This window comes from Chrysochloris asiatica, unplaced genomic scaffold (genome assembly GCF_000296735.1).
Source record: "Chrysochloris asiatica unplaced genomic scaffold, ChrAsi1.0 scaffold00108, whole genome shotgun sequence".
Classification (NCBI taxonomy): domain Eukaryota; kingdom Metazoa; phylum Chordata; class Mammalia; order Afrosoricida; family Chrysochloridae; genus Chrysochloris; species Chrysochloris asiatica.
The window spans coordinates 9905531-9923158 of record NW_006408626.1 but is presented as its reverse complement, the minus strand read 5'-3'; the positions used below and the strand labels follow the sequence as shown (position 1 = coordinate 9923158).

The 17628-nt window shown below is 38.5% G+C and overlaps 1 pseudogene; it reads left to right on the top strand.

Moving 5' to 3' along the window:
• Positions 1-8371: 8371 nt before the first annotated feature.
• LOC102838612 lies at positions 8372-8652 on the top strand (annotated as a pseudogene).
• Positions 8653-17628: the final 8976 nt, after the last annotated feature.

Below are 17628 nucleotides of genomic sequence, written 5' to 3'. Positions count from 1 at the left end.
ATTCCGCTTCAATTTGTCATTACCAGCATAGTAAATCATATGATTGTCTGATTCAAAATGGCCAACACCAGTGCATTTCAACTTATTAATGTCTAGGATATCAATCTTCATGTGTTTCATTCATTTTGATGACTCCTAATTTTGCCTAAATTCATACTTCATACGTTCCACATTCTAGTTATTAATGGGTGTTTGAAGCTGTTTCTTCTCATTTGAGTTGAAGATCCTAAATGAAGATCCTAAAAGTTTCTTATCATTTGAGTTGAAGATCCTAACAGTTTATCTCCATTCACGACATTAAGGTCAACTCCATTTTGAGGAGGTAGCTCTTCTCCAGTTGTATTTTGACTGTCTTCCAATCTGAGGTGCTCATAAGGTTTTCTAAGGCTAACCATTTAGAAGTGGACTGCCTCATCTTCCTAGTCCATATTAGTCAGGAAGTTCTACTGAAACCTGTCTACCATGGGTGACCCTGCTGGTATTTAAAATACTGGTGGCATAGCTTCCAGTATCACAACAACACACAAGCCACCACAGTATGATAAATTGACAGATAAGTGGTGGACAATTGCAAATTAAGGAAGTAAAATTTCTCTAATGCAGAAGATATCATCCTTGATTGTATAAGAAAGCTTGTCCACTAGGGATTAAGAAGCTAAAGCATCATCATATAAGAAAAAAGAATCCTCTGTGTGTACTCCAGGAATACTGGAAAGAGACACAGAACTTTCTCATGTTTTAGTGTTGATTTCTAATTTGCTCTGGGTTGACTTTAGTCATTCTATGAGAATATCTGGGATGATAACTAATCAAGCTGAAAAAATCAAATGAGTGAAAACTAAAAGAGTAGTAGGAAACTGAAAGTTAAGTTTATGATAACATCAGTAAAGAGGAACCGTTTGTACTGAAAAAGCTGATGTAAAGGGTAATAAACAATGACAGAAAGAGTGAAACTTAGCCAATAACTCACATTTAGAGATTTGAAGATAGGGTTTCTCTACCTAATTTGAGCTATGGAAGCATAAGAGTGCATGAAATGTATGAAAGACTGATCCCTTTCTGTGACTTCTCACCAATAATAGATGTTATCCTATAGGGGGAGGTAGAATCCACAATTTTAGAAATTTTAGAATCCAGTGAAAAACTGAAGAATTAGTATCTGTGGTGAGGCTCAGGCCTATCAGGGAGGACTGATGTGGATTAACATCTAAAACCTGGATGTAATATATATACTTCTATAACCTATAATCAAATATATGACATAGAACTTCTGGAAATGAAAATGATTAGACATTCTTTCTTTTCCCCAAAGTACAACTGCATCCCCTTCTGTTACTGTCCTCTCCTCAAGAAAAAAGAAAGAAGGTCTAGAAAATAACTTTCAATCTTTCCTTCTGCTAGAGATCTAGAGATATTTCAGGATAGTCGAGTCCAACTATAACATTGGGTAACCTAATCTCTCATAAACAGGAACTAGGGACCACAAGGGACAGATCAGAAAGTTACCATTGGAGTTCATTATGGAAGAATCCTTTCAGTTTCAATAATATACTCAACTCAGATCACTTGCCTCTACCCTCAGGGTCTATAAATCATCCCAAAACTGAAGAGAGTAAAAATACTATGCTAGATGAAATTGGTTAAATATGTTCACATTAGTAGTATTAACATCTGGTTTTTCTATGGTTGATTGTATAAAGGGCTAGTCCTACTAGGTATACTATGATAATGTTGAAATCTCATGAAGCATTTATAAAGCAAGAACTAAACACAGCTGTGCTGTGTGTCCTGGTTCACCAGGTTTGGCAGCAGTAGCTTGTTAAAGGATAATTCTCTCTGCATGTTGTAGAACACTATGGCCAGCAGCATGTGCTAAGAGATATTTAACCACACTAGACATGTCTAATAAGCAATGTCTTAATCACACATGAAAGCAAGAAAGAAGCCTGTCTTCATTTCCTACCCCTTTTTATTGTCCTAGAAATCTGAACCTAGTCTTCTTGCACTTTGAGGTATCTTTGCTAGCTAAGTAGAAAGAGGATGAGGCTGAGCTAGACATTGAAGTCAATCCCTACATGCCTGATTTGTGGGATGTGCCTAAAGGGAACAACACACAATCATGTTAAATGGCTCAAGGGCATTTCCAACAATCTAGGAGGATTGCTTTGTGAGAGATTAATGACCTAAGGGATCATTTTAAAGAATTGTTGGTTAATAGGATCATTACTGAATCATAGCCCATATGCCTTTTCAATTGTGGTAATGAGAAAAGAGTCTGGAAAAAAATTGAGAGTGTGTGAATTATGATACCGCTAATTGCTAAAGTAAGAGTGATCAATAGTATGCTTGCAAAGAACATTTAACATTCAACTTGTTTGTTTTACATAATGGGTATACTGAAAAGAAAACAGTTTTCATCCATTTAAGACATCACCCCCGGTCTCTCAGAAGCCCCTGTAGTCAAAGGAAAAGTTGTTTTGTAACCTAAAGGGTCTCCCCTCAGTGGAAAAGTTCACTTATGCCATGACCTGTTGCTGCAGCTGTGTGTCATCAAGTTGGTCCAGACGCCTAGTGACCCTGGAGAATATTTCCAAGGCTGTAATCTTTATGGAGCTCTGTTAGCATAGTGGTTACGAATCCGGCTGTGAACATTAAGGTCAGTGGTTTGAAACTACCAGCCTCTCCGCGGGAGAAAGATAAGGCTTTCTACTCCTGTAAGGATTTACACCCTCGGAAACCCTGTACATGGTCGCTATGGGTCGGAACCGACTCGACGGCACTTAACAACAATAACAATCTTTATGGGAACAAAAAGTCTCATCCTTCTCCTGTGGAGCGACTAGTAGATTCAAATTGCTAACCATGCAGTTAGCACATCAGTGTGTAACCCAATACACTACCAGCCTCCTTATGAAAGGAGCTTGCTGTTAAGTGCCATACAGTCCCCCAACCCATAGCAACCCTGTATAGGATTTCTGAGGAGTGGCTAGTGAGTTTAAACCGCTGACCTTGAGGTTAAAACTGACTTTTCAGTCCAGCATATATAACCCACAGAGCCACAACAGAACTCCATGAAAGGAGCTAACCATTAGTATATTCACCGCTTGACTGTAAGCATTACTTAAGGGGAGTAGATGACTCATCTTTGACTTGATTTTTTAAATGAAGTCTCCACTAATCAAGGAGCAGTTGTTCACATTAGACCCACAGTTGCTGTTCACATTGGACCCTCAATCACCTCTAAACTGAAATTTGACTACTGTGAATATGAGGGGCTTCAAAAAAATCCATGGAAAAATAAAATGAAAAGATAATGGAAGTTATCCACGAACTTCTCTTGTTTGCTTGCTTTATAAAAAATTGCTTAGTTTACTCATTTGTGGAGTGATTCTTTTTTTAGTTTCTTACTGTGAATGAGTGGAGATTTATGGAACAAATCAGTTTTCCATTCAATAGTGTATACACACATTGTTTCATATCAATTATTCTAATTCCCACAATGTCAAATTTCTTATTCCACTTCCTCAGTGTGTTTCCTGTCTCCATTTCACCTTCTTTTCTAACCCTTCAGAACTTTGTCCTTGGTTAAGGCTACCTTTTTTATTTCAAATATTGATGATTCTAAGGTATACATACCTCTATAGTGTCACTCTTGCTATTATTAAGTGCCATTTAGTAGATTATGACTCATATCGACTTTGTTTAGGGTTTCCAAGGTGTGGTGGCTGAGACTGAACCTCTGACCTTGTGGTTGGCAATCCAGTGCTTATATATAGTGTCCCCTTATAGACTAGCCTATCATTTGTCTGAAGTTCATGTCCAGACCTGAAAGGCGATAAAGTGCCATAGTATCAGAGGTTCTACTACTTTCTATCCCACTAAAAAGTCTGATCTTTCTTATGATTCTGAGTTTTGTTTCATATTTTTCTACTACATTATCTAAAACCTTCTAATGTGATCCCTTTAAAAGCAGTTGGTAGTGGTAGCAGAGCACGACCTAATTCTGGTTTCATGTTTGAATCTATGAACATTTTAAGTACAACTTCCCTGTAAGTACAACTTCCTAATGGGAGGATTTTTTTTTTTTTTTTTTTTTTTTGTAACTTGAGCGCTCACTAGACCTATATAAGGAAAATTCAAAAAGTGCTAGGAGTTCATGTCCCTGAAAGTAGATCTCAAACATGAAAGAATACACACCCCTCACTTGAGATAATTCTATGGTATGTTCTATATTAGCTCACAAATTCCTCAATGAAATTAAGTTCTAGTTGCACACAGAGTAATAGGCTTGATAATAAACTACTTTGGACATATTGTCGGGAGTGACCACTCTCTGGAGAAGGATATCATGTTTGGTAAAGTGGAGGGTTAGAGAAAAGGAGGAAGACCCCCAGCAAGATGGATTGGCAAAGTGGCAGCATCAATGGGCTCAAGTATGGCAATAAGAGTGAGGTTAACCCAGGATCAGGCAGTGTTTCATTATGTTGTGCATAGGGTCGCTATGGGTCAGTGCCAACTCGATGGCACCTAACTACAACAATAACTGGCTTCCTTCCACTAATCATCCATCAGATTGTCATATTCTGCCAAATTGCCTGTTGCTGTTATGCTGGGAGCTATGTCACCTGTATCTTAAAGACCAGTAGGGTCACCCATGGTAGACAAGTTTCAGGAAGGTTTCCAGACTAAGACAGACTAAGAAGAAGAGACAGACTACTTCTGAATATTTAGCCACTGAGAGCCATATGAACAACAGCTCTGGTAGCATAGTGGTTACAAACTAGACTGTGAACCTCAAGGTCAGCAGTTCAAAACTACTAGCTGTTCCACAGGAGAAAGATGAGGCTTTCTGCTCTCATAAAGATTTACAGCCTCAGAAACCCTGTACAGGGTCGCTATGAGTGGGAACTGACACCACGGCACATAACCACAACCACCAACAGCGGACTATTGTCAGATACAGTACCAGAAGACAAAACATTATGAATAGCAGGAGAACATTGTCAGATAAAGTGCAGGGAATGAGCCCCTCAAGTTAGAAAGCATTCAAAATATGACAGGAAGAAAGCTGCCTCCTCAAAGGCAACTCCATCGTATAAAATTCCTTATTCTACTTCCTTGCTGTGTTTCCGGTTTCAATTTCTCCTTCTTTTCTAATCCTTCTGAAATTTATCCTTGGTTAATTTATCCTTTTGATCTCAAATGTTGATTATTTTAAGGTATACAACCTTCCCTAAGCTTTCTTTTAGTTATTGTTGAGTGCCATCAAGTTGGTCCCAACCCACAGTGACCCTGTAGAAGGGACCCTGTAGAGGGTTTCCAAGAAGCAGCTGATGAACTTGAACCGCCAACCTTGCAGTTCAAACGGCTTTGTAGTCTGGCACATTAACCCACAGCGCCACACCAGGACTCCAAGGTTGTTGTTAAATGCCATTTAGTAGGTTCTGACTCATAGTGACCCTGTTACTCCATTCACCACCATAATAACATGAATGAAATGAAACTTCTGGAACTTTCATTTGCTAATGGAGCATAACTCAAAATGAGGAGGAATAGCAGCAAAACTCCCTTAATAATTGGAACATAGAATGTAAGAAGTATAAATCTAGGAATATTGTAAGTTTTCAGAAATGAAATTGAAAGCATAAAGATTCATATCCTAGGTATTGTTGTTGTATTAAGTACCTTCAAATCAGTCTGACTCAAAGTGACCCTGTATAGTGTTTCTAAGGAACAGTTGGTGGGTTTGAACTGTCAGCCTCATGGTTCGTAGTCCATTACTAATCTTACAGCACCATACCAGACTGGTATTGTACATTTTGAACCAGAGAGCCATATAGCTAACAATCCTGATGTGAGAGTTAAGGCTTTGAGTCATCTTGACTGGGTCAGTATTCCCAGTGGTTTGGCAGTTGAAATGTGGTTATCTGTGTGTTGAGATCAAATACAATGTAGTTAACTCTATGAAGATTGGCTCTGAGCAGCCAATCAATTGAAATGATTATTTCTTGGGGTGTGGCCTACTTCCATTATAATGGACACTCAGGCAAAACTTGCTTGCTTGGATCTGGAATTTGCATCCAACTTGTTCTCCAACCTCTAGTTCTCTGTATTTGTGTCAGTGGCCTGCTTTATTATCTGCCTGCTTATCTATCTATCAAACCTGTCTGTCTACTAGCCAGACTTACTGTCAGTCTGCTTGTCAGACCTGCCTGCTTGTCTTCCTGACTGATCTGCTTGCCAATCATGGTTCATCTGCCCCAGACTTGGGACTCTTCTACCTCAACAATTGTGAATCACTTCCTTAATATAAACATGATACATATATAAGTTTCCCTGGTTTTGCTTCTCTAGAGAGGCCAAGTTAAGACTCCAGAAACGAAAAATTCAAGAGAAGTGTAGTCACAGTCATCATCAAAAAGAACATTTCAAGACACCAAGGCAAGTGGTTGGGTCCTCTCAGTGCAAATCCTCCTCCAAGACTAAGACACAAGGGGAAAACGTGTTCTGTGTGGCGACCATGCACATCACCCACAAAGAGAAGTGACCGAAGAACACCAAAGAAGCAGTGAGCTAAGCCCTGCATCATTCAGCAGACTATGGTGAGCCCGGGTAGAGACCTGGTCGGCCAACAGTGAGGCAAGACCTGGGGACTCATGGGCTCAGAGTCAGTGACACATTCACAAAGGAGTAAAGTGGAGACCGAAGTGACCAACTGATAAGGAGAGGGCAGACAGACGCAGAAACACCCACACCTGCAGAAATACCCACTTGTCATGGCTCCAATGATGGGACGAACAAAGCTCAACCCGAAGAAGAAAGAAGAGGAAAAAAGCATCATCTGATACAATTTGATAAACTGAGCATCCACCTATAAATGCAGCAGTCCAAAAGAGGAAATAAATCACTCCAAGAATTATTCCTACCCACTCCACACAAAGAGGAGATAGGGATGGCCATCTTGAACATTGACCAACCAAAATGGGAGAAGGGATACAAAGGCAAGAAGTGACTGGCTTACAAGCTTTCAAGAGGGAACCTAGATCCACAGGGCGGGGAGGATGGTAGAGTGTCCAGTGAGTAGTATCCGATGTGTCTAGGAAGGGCAGATGAAAAGAAATGCAGATGGGTCCCTTGGGAAGCAAGGGTGAATAATTGTTACCAGGACTGATTGTGAGGACTGGAAATGTAAAGGTGGATATTTTATAGCAAGGAGGGGAGTGATTAACCTTTCAGTCTAGGAGCGGAGGGCCCTGGGACCATCACTGGAGAAGAGCGGAGAGCGGGACCCCACCCAGAGGAGCAGTGAGGCCGGAGATTGAGACAGAGAGGATGACGTGAAGAGAGAGAATGACGTGAAGAGATGGAGTGGCTGGGGACTAGGGATCCAGAGAGGGAGAGGGGCTGTGTGCTGAGGACCGTGAGGGGAGGGTGGGCAGGATTGCAGGGTATACCCTTTGGTTGGGTGATGATGCATGGACAAGATGGTAACTATGGCAAGGAGACGATGTATGATGGAATGAATGTAAAACTAATGTTCCCCCATGTAGACTATCACACAATACACAACAAAACATTAAAAAAAATTTTTCAAGATTTATCTTGAAGTACAATGCTTTCTGTGATAGGGTAATATCCATATGCCTACAAGGAAGACCAGTTAATACCACTATTATTCAAATTTATGTGCAAAACACTAAAGCCAGTATAATAACATTGAAGAATTCTACCAATTTCTTAAGTATGAAATTGTTCAAACATTAAATCAAGATGTATTGATAATTACTGATGAATGGAATGCAAAAATATGGACCAATGGTTGGAAAATATGTGCTTGGTGATAGAAATGATGCTAGAGATCACATGAAAGAACTTTGCAAGACCAACAATTTATTAATTGTAAATACCTTTAAAACAACAACAAAACAAAACATAGAAGATGACTAAACACACCGACCTCACCAGATGGAATACACTGGGATCAATTTGACTACATCTTTGGGAATAGATGATGGAAAAGCTCAGGCCAGGGGCAGACTGTGGAACAGACCACCAATTACTCATCTGCAAGTTCAGGATGAAGCTGAAGAAAATTAATACAAGTGCATAAGAGCAAAAATGTGACCTTAAGCATATCACACCTGAATTTACAGATCATCTCAAGAAGAGATTTGATGTCTTAGACACTAATGACCACAGACCAGAAGAGTTGTTGGATGACATCAAGATCCTCACATAGGAAGAAAGTAAAAGGTTATTAAGAAGACAATAAAGGACAGAGAGAAGCTGGCTAGGAAAGGTGTGCAGGCAGAGACAGACACCAGAGGGAGCTAACGCGGTTCTGTGACTACTGGAAGTTTCTTCAATCACTATGTCATCCCACACAGGCATTTCTCTTCCTTTATATGATGAAGATCAGGGATCCAAACTTACCTGAGAAGCTAAAGAGTCATCGTTTGTCACGTTGGAATGGCATGTTTTACAGCAATCGCTGCATATGGATTATGCAAATTGAAGAGCAAGGGAAATACGAAAATGTCCATCCACCTGATCCACATGTGGGTGGCAGCCCAGGGCTTTGTTGTGGGCACAATGACTATTGGTATGATGTAGTCCATGTATCAGGAATTCTGGGCAAAACCTAAGCCTTAGAAGTTGTTGTTGTTATGTGCCGTGGAGTCTATTCTGACCCATAGCGACCCTGTACAGGGTTTCTGAGGCTGTAAATCTTTACAGGAGCAGAAAGCCTCATCTTTCTCCTGCAGAACAGCTGGTAGTTTCGAACTCTGACCTTGAGATTAGCAGCCTGATTGTAAACGCGATGCTACCAGAGCACCTTAGAAGAAGAGATGCTATTTTCATCTTGTTAATATTGCTTGATTTGAGTTTGTATGTTTATGTTGAAAATAAATCATTTGAGTATGTTCAGCTCTTTTGAATATGGGCTTTCTTTATTGCGGACTTGACTTGCCTGGTCACCAAATTGTGGGTACCTAGCAAGGTTGGTGGTTCAACCCTATGCAGGGTTGTTATGGGTCGAAATCGACTCGATGGTATTTAACAACAACTAGAAGTCCTGGTGTGGCACTGTGGGTTAATGCGCTGGACTGCAAAGTTGCTTTGAACTGCAAGGTTGGCAGTTCAAGCACAAAAGCTGATCCTCAGAAACACTATACAGGGTGGCTATGGGTCCGAACCATCTCAATGGTACTTAACAACAACAACAAGATCACTAATGAGGTCATTCAAGAAAGTAAAGTTAGAAAAGAAGAATGTCACCCAAAGTTACTTGATACGGATCAAATGTAAAAATTCTTAAACTCTTGGGATGAAATTAATTCTGAAAAATACAGCAATACTACAGTGAAGTACTTGCAGTAGCTGCAAAGTATCACATTCTCTGGATGTTATGTGAGAGTGCAGTGTATCCCAGTTAAACGTTTTCTGCCTGCCTTGTGGACTAGTTGAATACCTCAGTTTGTAGGGCTAGTTGATTCTTGAAGACTACTTTCAGAAAAGTAGATGGAACATAACATATTGTCGCCCATAACTGAAAATGTCTGTATGCTTAAATTAAACCTAAAAAGCTGGCAACAGTTGTTCAGAAATTATATTCATTTTAGAATCATAGTTATACACATGAGAATAACATAATTATGGATACCCGTTTAGTTCTTTTGTAACTGCAGAATTATAGTTTTGCTGCTGTCATAATAGGATAATTTTTAAATTTCATCTTGAAATAAGAAATTGTGTATTTTAATTTCTAATCCAAAATTAAACAGAAAACTTAAATAAAATAAAAAAGAAAGAAAGGTAAAGAAGAAAGAAAAAGGTCATTAAGGAAACAAGAGAAAAGTAAAAGACAAAAACGGAATTCAGAAGACTGAAACTTACTCTCCAGCATAGAGATGGTAAAGTCAATGGAAGAAATGAGGAGGTAAAAGAGCTGAACAGGTAATTTCAAAGAGCAGCTCAAGAAGACTAATTATTACATGAAATTCTCAATGACCTGCAGTTACAAAACCAAAAGGGAAATACATGCTCAAGCTGAAAGAAGTGAAGAAAAAATTGAAACCTTCACTTGCAATATTGAAGTATTCTATGGGCAAAATATTGAATGATGTAGAAAGCGTTAAAAGAAGATAGAAGGTATACACAGTCACTGTACCAAAAGGAAATGGTTAATGTTTAAAGAGGTAGCATATGCTCAAGAACCAATGATACTGACGAAAAAAATCCAAGGTGCACTGAAGGCATTGTCAAAGACCAAAACTTTGGGAATTGATGGAATACGAATTTGATGATGAATGTGACACCATTCCGCTTCAATCTGTCATTCCCCGCATAGTGAGCCATATAACTATCAGATTTAAAATGCCAATACCAGTCAGTTCATGCTACCTCACTAATGCTTAGGGTAACTGTCTTCATGCATTTCATTTCATTTTGGACAACTTACAAGTTTCTTAGATTCATACTTCTTCAGTTCCATGTTCAGATTAATAACAGCTGTTTCTCCTCCTTTTGAGTTGTATCCCGTTAGTAAATGAAGGTCCTGAAAGCTATGCTCCATTCACATTATCACAGTCGACTCTAATTTGACAAGGAAGCTCTTCCCCAATCCTATTTTGAGTGCCTTCCAAACTGAAGGGCTCATCTTCTAGCACTGTATCTGACAAAAATTGGGTGCTATTCATAATGTTTCCAACTTTTGGCACTATATCTGATGTCCCACTGTTATTCACAAGGTTTCCAGTGACTAAACATTCAGAAGCAGTCTGCCTCTCCTTCTTCCTACTCTGACTTAGTCGGATCCAGTTGTGAGTTGTTTTTATGTTTTTCTTTACATTGAGATGTAACCCATTCTTTGATCTTCATCAGCAAGTGTTCCAAGTCCTCTTTGCTTTCAGCAAGCAAGATTGTGTCATCTGCATATGGCAGATGATTAATGAGTCTTCCCCAAATTCTGATATCACAATCTTCTTCTCATAGTTCAGTTTCTGAACTATATTTGCTTAGCATATACTTTGAATAAATATGGTGAAAGAATATTACCCTAACGTACATTTTTCCTTATTTTAAGTCATTCAGTATGTTTTTGTTCTATTAGAACAACTTCCTCTTGTTCTATGTATAATTTCCACATGAATACATCTTAGTATTTTGGAATTCGCATTCTTTGCAATGTTATACATTGTTTGTTATGATCCACACAGTCAAATGCCTTAGGACAGTAAGTAAAGCACAAGTAAACGTCTTTTTGGTGTTCTCTGCTTTCAGCCAGGATCCATCTGATGTCAGCATTGATGCCCTTTAGTCTACATACTCTTCTGAATCCAGCTTGAATTTCTGGCAACTTCCTGTTCATGTGCTATTGCGACAATTTGTGAATTGTCTTTAGTTAAATCTACTTGCATGTGATATTAATAATATCGTTCTACCATTTCTGCATACTATTGGGTCACCTTTCTCCAGAATGAGCACAAAATAGATCACTTCCAATTGGCTGCCTAGCTAGCTCTCCTCCAAATTTCTTGGCAAAAATGAGTGAGTGCCTTCAACTTGAGTTTGTTGAAATATTTGTGTTTGTATTCCTTGTTTTTTGTCACTGTGTTCAGCACCACTTGGACTTCTTCCTTTAATACCATCGACACTTGATCATATGCTGCTTCCTGAAATAGTTGAATATCAACCAGTTCTTCTTGGTACAGTGACTGTGTATTCCTTCTACTATCTTCGCATTGTTCAGTATTTTGTCCACAGAATTATTCAATACTGAAGTCAGGATTTAATTTTTATTTCCATCTCTTCAGCTTGAAAAATGCTGAGTGTGTTCTTTCTTTTTTTTAATTTCATCCCTTTGCACATTTCATTATAATACTTCATCTTCTTGAGCTACTCTTTGAAATTTCCTGTTCAGATCTTTTATTTCATCATTTTAGTTTCTGTTCTTTTAAAAACATATTTCAGTTTCTTTTAACCTCCATTTTGATCTTTCTTTTCTGACTTTTTAATTACCTTTTGCTTTCTTCATGTATGATGTTCATGATATCATCTCACAACTTATCTGGTCTTTGGTCACTAGTGTTTAATGTGTCAAATCTCTTCTTGAGACGCTCTCTAAATTCAGATGGGATATACTCAAGGTCATATTTTGGCTCTTGTTTTAATTTTCTTTAGCTTCATTCTGAACTTGTGTATGAGCAATTGATGGTCTATTTCATATTCAGCCCATGGCCTTGCTTTGATTGATGACATTGAGCTTTTCACTCATCTCTTTCCATGGTTGTTGTTATGTGCTGTGGAGTCGGTTCCGACTCATAGCAACCCTGTATAGGGTTTGCAAGGCTGTAAACCTGTACAGGCGTAGAAAGCCTGATCTTTCTCCTGCAGAACAGTTGGTAGTTTCAAACTGCTGTCTTTAAGGTTTGCAGCCAGATTTGTAACCACTACACTACCAGAGCTCCTTTCTCTTTCCATAAATGTACTCAGTTTCACTTGTGGGTATCCATCTGGAAAGGCCCATGTGTATCGTCACCATTTATGTTGTTCAATAAAGGTGTCTGCAATGAAGCCGTTGATCTTGCAAAATTCTATCATGTGATTTCCCAGGAACGTTTATATCACCAAGACCATATTTTCATTTTGGATCCTTCCTCACTTCCCTGTTCTCCTACTGATGTTTTTCAGATCACCTTTCTACTTCTTCTCAAATTCTTGCCTACTTCTGGAAAACTTCAAAGATAAATGCTCAGATGATAAGCTTGCTACAAACATAACTCAAATACTTTTGCTTTTGGTTGTGCCTAATTGCTAGGACCACAAAATTTCCTGTGTGCTTTAACATTTTCGTGGAGAGCTGCAGGTTTAGGAACTCTTGCACATCTTACCTGGCTGGTGGTCATCTGAGCACCATAACTGATAAAGGGTAATAGAAGCACAAACTTATAGTCAGTCTGTGGGCTCTTTAAAGATTTGATACTCAAAGTTTTGTCGTCAACATCACCCTGGAGCATTTTACAAATGCAGTTTAATTTCAGCCTCCACCCAGACCTAATGAACCAAAATGTGCATTTTTACAAAAATGATCCTTGGGTGATTCATGTGCACGTTACAGTTTGAGGGTCACCACCCTAAGATACATAGTCACAGGTTTCTGAAGAAGTTAGAAGCAGTATTTCCAACAGCATGTCTTAGCTGCTGCAGCTATCTGCAGTGGTGTGACACTGTAGAATAAACACTGGACTGCTAAACTCAAGGTCATCGGTTCAAACCCACTAGCTGCTTCTTGGAAACCCTATGCAGGGTCACTATGAGTCAGAACTGACTAATCCCATGGCATTTAAGAATTCCTGCTATGTCAAAGCACCCAAGGAGTTGCAGAATTTCTTTTTATATGGGGTTACTTGGGTGTAGATGAGATTTACTAGTTACCAGCAAATGTAATAAGCTGTCAATGTCCTCCAACCAAAGACTATCATGAGCACACATGCTCTTAAACAAGAAGTTTAATATCCATTTCATTAAGGGAGAACACACATCATGGGCATCCTGAGTTATATTAGTAAGAGTATGTTAAAAAGAGCATATATTGGGATTTAGACTTTGGTTGGGTGAGATTGGTAGGATCTAAGAAGTGGGACTTTTCTATGAAGTAAGAGTTATCAGAAAATAGGAATAATTCTTAATTGGGTATCTCAATATATCTTATCTATAATGAAAGCAGACTAGAATGAGATTAAAGCTGTAGCTGATTTTTAAATAGTTCTGTACTAGTTGGAAAAAGTTAAATAGTTCCATATTAATTGGAAAAGTACTTGCTATTTTGTGGTTTGGAAACTGTTCATGTTTTGTCTGTGTTCACACATGATTATAGAGTAGTCTTATTCAAAGTTGAAGTTCTATGAAATTGTTTTGTTTAACAGAAGAACACAACGACCTAGTAGTTGTAACATCAAGATCTTGCTGAGGAGAGTCTTATTTACAGTGCAAAACTATCTTGGAGAAAAAGAAACCAAACAAAACATCTTATGATTTTCTCGGGCATTCCTTAAACTTCACCCAAGCAAAATAAACAGAATATTCAGTCAGATCTTAGAAATGATAATAAGATTTAGATACTTCAAGAAATGTTTCACTTGACCAGATTATAAAAGTTGAAAACCACTGTACTACGTGAACAGAATTCTAGAAGCAGTGGTTTCAATCACACTTGATGAGATATGTTGAAGACAATGCAAGCTAAATCAAAGGCCAGTGGAGCCAATATGTAGACTCCCAGTGTGAACCCACATAACTACAAGAAATTATATTGTCTGCACACATCTGAGGATTTCCCCACAGACTTCTGTTCACATAGAGTTGGAAAAGGAAAGTAGTTACAGAGTTACTATGTACTGTGAAGTGTTTTCCTGTTGCCAGGAGATCCATGGAGTCTGGTGTGATGTTGCAGGATAATGCACTGGATCGCAAAGTCAGTTTGAATCACAAGGTGGTTAGTTCAAACTCCACCGAAACCCTATACTAGGGCCACTATGAGTTGGAACCAACTTGACAGAACTTAACAACAACAAAGATATATGAGAACAATGTCAGATAATGTCCCTGCTCTCATAGAGCATGAATTCTAATGAAGAGGAGTAGATAATAAACAAATAAAAGTTTTGATAATAGGAAAAGTGATGCAAAAAGTAAATAAGACAGAGTACCAGAATATAGAGAATAGAGGAGAGAGATGCTTTAGGTAGATTGGTAAGGAGAGTTCCCTCGAATAACACAATGTTAGTGCTGAGACCATCAGATAGTATCTGAGGGTAGCGTATTCCAGAGAGATCATATAGTACAAAGGCTCTGAGGATGGTGTTTTCTAGTACTATAAAGAAGGCTAGAATATATTGAACCAGGAGGAGAGTGTTGCAGAAAGAGTCTAGAGAGCAGAGAGATTAGAGACAAGAATTTTATTTGCAATTTCTGAACCTGTGAATACTCAATAGACATCCAAGTAGCTATGCTGAGTAGACATTTGGATATTTTTGCTCTTGAGACTTGAAGGAAGTGTTTAGTGCTGGAGATAAAAATTTTGGAATCATCTGGTATATTTTATGATCTGATGTTTAATCTTAAATGTGCTTAGGATGTTTATTGTATATATAAACTATAGCAACCAAGTATAATACCAGATGGGGTAAGAGTGGGGTGGATAAAATAATGGAGAAGTATGGCTGTTGTTCTAGTCCTTGAAGAACACTGAAAATATTGCAAGGGTTTTGAAATATTTACTGTCTTTCACGTGAAAAAATCTGCCAATTAAATCTGTTTATCAATCTCCAAAAGGTGTCATGGTGTAGTGCTGAATGCTAACCACAATGTTCACAGTTAAAGCCCATCAGTGACTCATAAACAGGGTCACTATGAGTCAGAATGATACTTAACAATAACATCAGTCTCTGGATAAGGTGGAGAATGGCTAGAAACAGCAGGAATGGAAGAAAAGAAAATGAAAGTAAAAGAACTCTGGAGTGTTATAAGACACTGAACTAAGGTACTTCTCTTCATACACACATAGGGTTGAATATAAAACATCATAAATGAGAGATAAGACTGGAACACAAGGCCCAGAAATGATAACAGGGATCATAGAGTCTTCGTGTTTGCAGAATCTGCTTATGTTACATCATTGTGTCATTTCATGATCTCTGATGGTGGCTTTTGTGCTAATCCATTTCTTAGAGTGTTTCAAATGGATATTGGTGTTGTTAGGTTCTGCTGGGCTGATTTCTACTCAGTGCGACTCTTTGAGATAGAGTAGAGCTATCTCATAGAATTTTACAGGCTATACTATTTATGGAAATATTATTGTTGTTAAGTGCTATCCAGTAAGTTTTGACTCATAGTGACCTTGTATAGAGTTTCCAAGGAGTGGCTAGTGGGTTTACACTACCAACCTTGTGGTTAGCAGTCCAGTGCTTATCCTACAGCATCATGACAGGACTCGGGAATTGTTGTTGTTAAGTGCCATGGAGTCAGTTCAGACTCATAGCTAATCAGTATAAGGTTTCTGAGGAGCAGCCAATGAATATGAACTGTGCACCTTGTGGTTAACAGTCCAGTGAAGATCCTACAGTGCCACACCAAGCATTCATTTATGGGAATAGATGATATCAAGGAATGATTTTTTGCTAGGTTTAATAATTTTGACATTTTAACAGATTCTTTATCTGAAGTATTTATAGGTAAAATTATATAATGGTTGTTGTTGCTGTTGTTAGGTGCCATTGAGTTGGTACCAACTAATAGTGAACCTATGCACAACGGAATCAAACACTGCCCAGTCCTGCACCAACAACAATATAACAGGTTGTTAATGAGTTTTCCTCCAATGCTGATACAAATTTTTCTTCTTACAATCCAGCTTCTCAGATTATTTACTCAGCATACAAATTGAATAAATATGGTGCAAGAATGAAATCCTGTCACACACCTTTTCGAATTTTAAACCATTCGGTGTTCCCTTGCTCTGTTCGAACAACTGTCTTTTGGTCTGTGTGTAGGTTCTTCATGAGCACAATTAAGTGTTCCAGAATACTCATACTTCGCAATGTTATCCGTAGCTTCTCATGATCCACACAATGAAAAGCCTTTGCGTAGTCAATAAAGCACAGGTAAACATCTTTTTGATATTCTCTGCTTTCAGCCAAGACCCATCTCATGATATCCCTCATTCCACACCCTCTTCTGAATCTGGCTTGACCTCTGGAAGTTCTCTGTCAATGTATGGTTGCATCCGTTTCTGTATTACCTTTTGTAAAACTTTACTTCCATGTGCTGTTAGTGTTATTGTTCGATGAGATCCACATTCCACTGGGTCACCTGACTTTGGAATGAGCACAAATATGAATCTCTTCCAGTCAGTTTGCCAGATAGTTGTCCTCCAAATTTCTTGGCATAGATGAGTGAGTGCTTCCAGTGCTGCATCAATTTGCTGAAAGATTTCAATTTTCAACAATCCATTCCTGGTGCCTTATTCTTTGCCAGTGCCTTTAGAGCACCTTGGACTTCTTCCTTCAGTATCATTGGTTCTTGATCATATATTACCTCTTGAAATGGTTGAATATTGACTTCTTTTTGGTATTCCTTCCATCTTCTTTGATGCTTTCTGCATCATTCAATAATTTACCCAGAGTCCTTCAGAATTGCCAGCCAAAGCTTGACTGTTTTCATCAGTTCCCTCAGTTTAAGAAATGCTGAGCGTGTTCTTCCCTTTGGGTTTTCTAACTCCAACTCTTTTCACATTTCATTATAATATTTGACATTTCTTCTTAAGTTGTCCTTGAATTTTACTATTGAGCTCTTTTACCTCATCACTTCTTCCATATGCTTTAGCATCTCTCAAAGGAAAAAAAGTTTAAGAGTTTCTTCTGGCATTCATTTTGGTCTCTATCTACTTTCTTGTCTTTTTAGTGACATTTTGCTTCCTTCCTGTATAATGTTCAAGATATCATCCCACAAGTCTTCGGGTCTTTGGTCTTTAGTGTCTAATTCATCAAATCTGTTCTTCAGATGATCTCTAAATTCAGGTGGATTATATTTAAGGTTATGTATTTGCTCCTGTCAACTTTTCTAAAC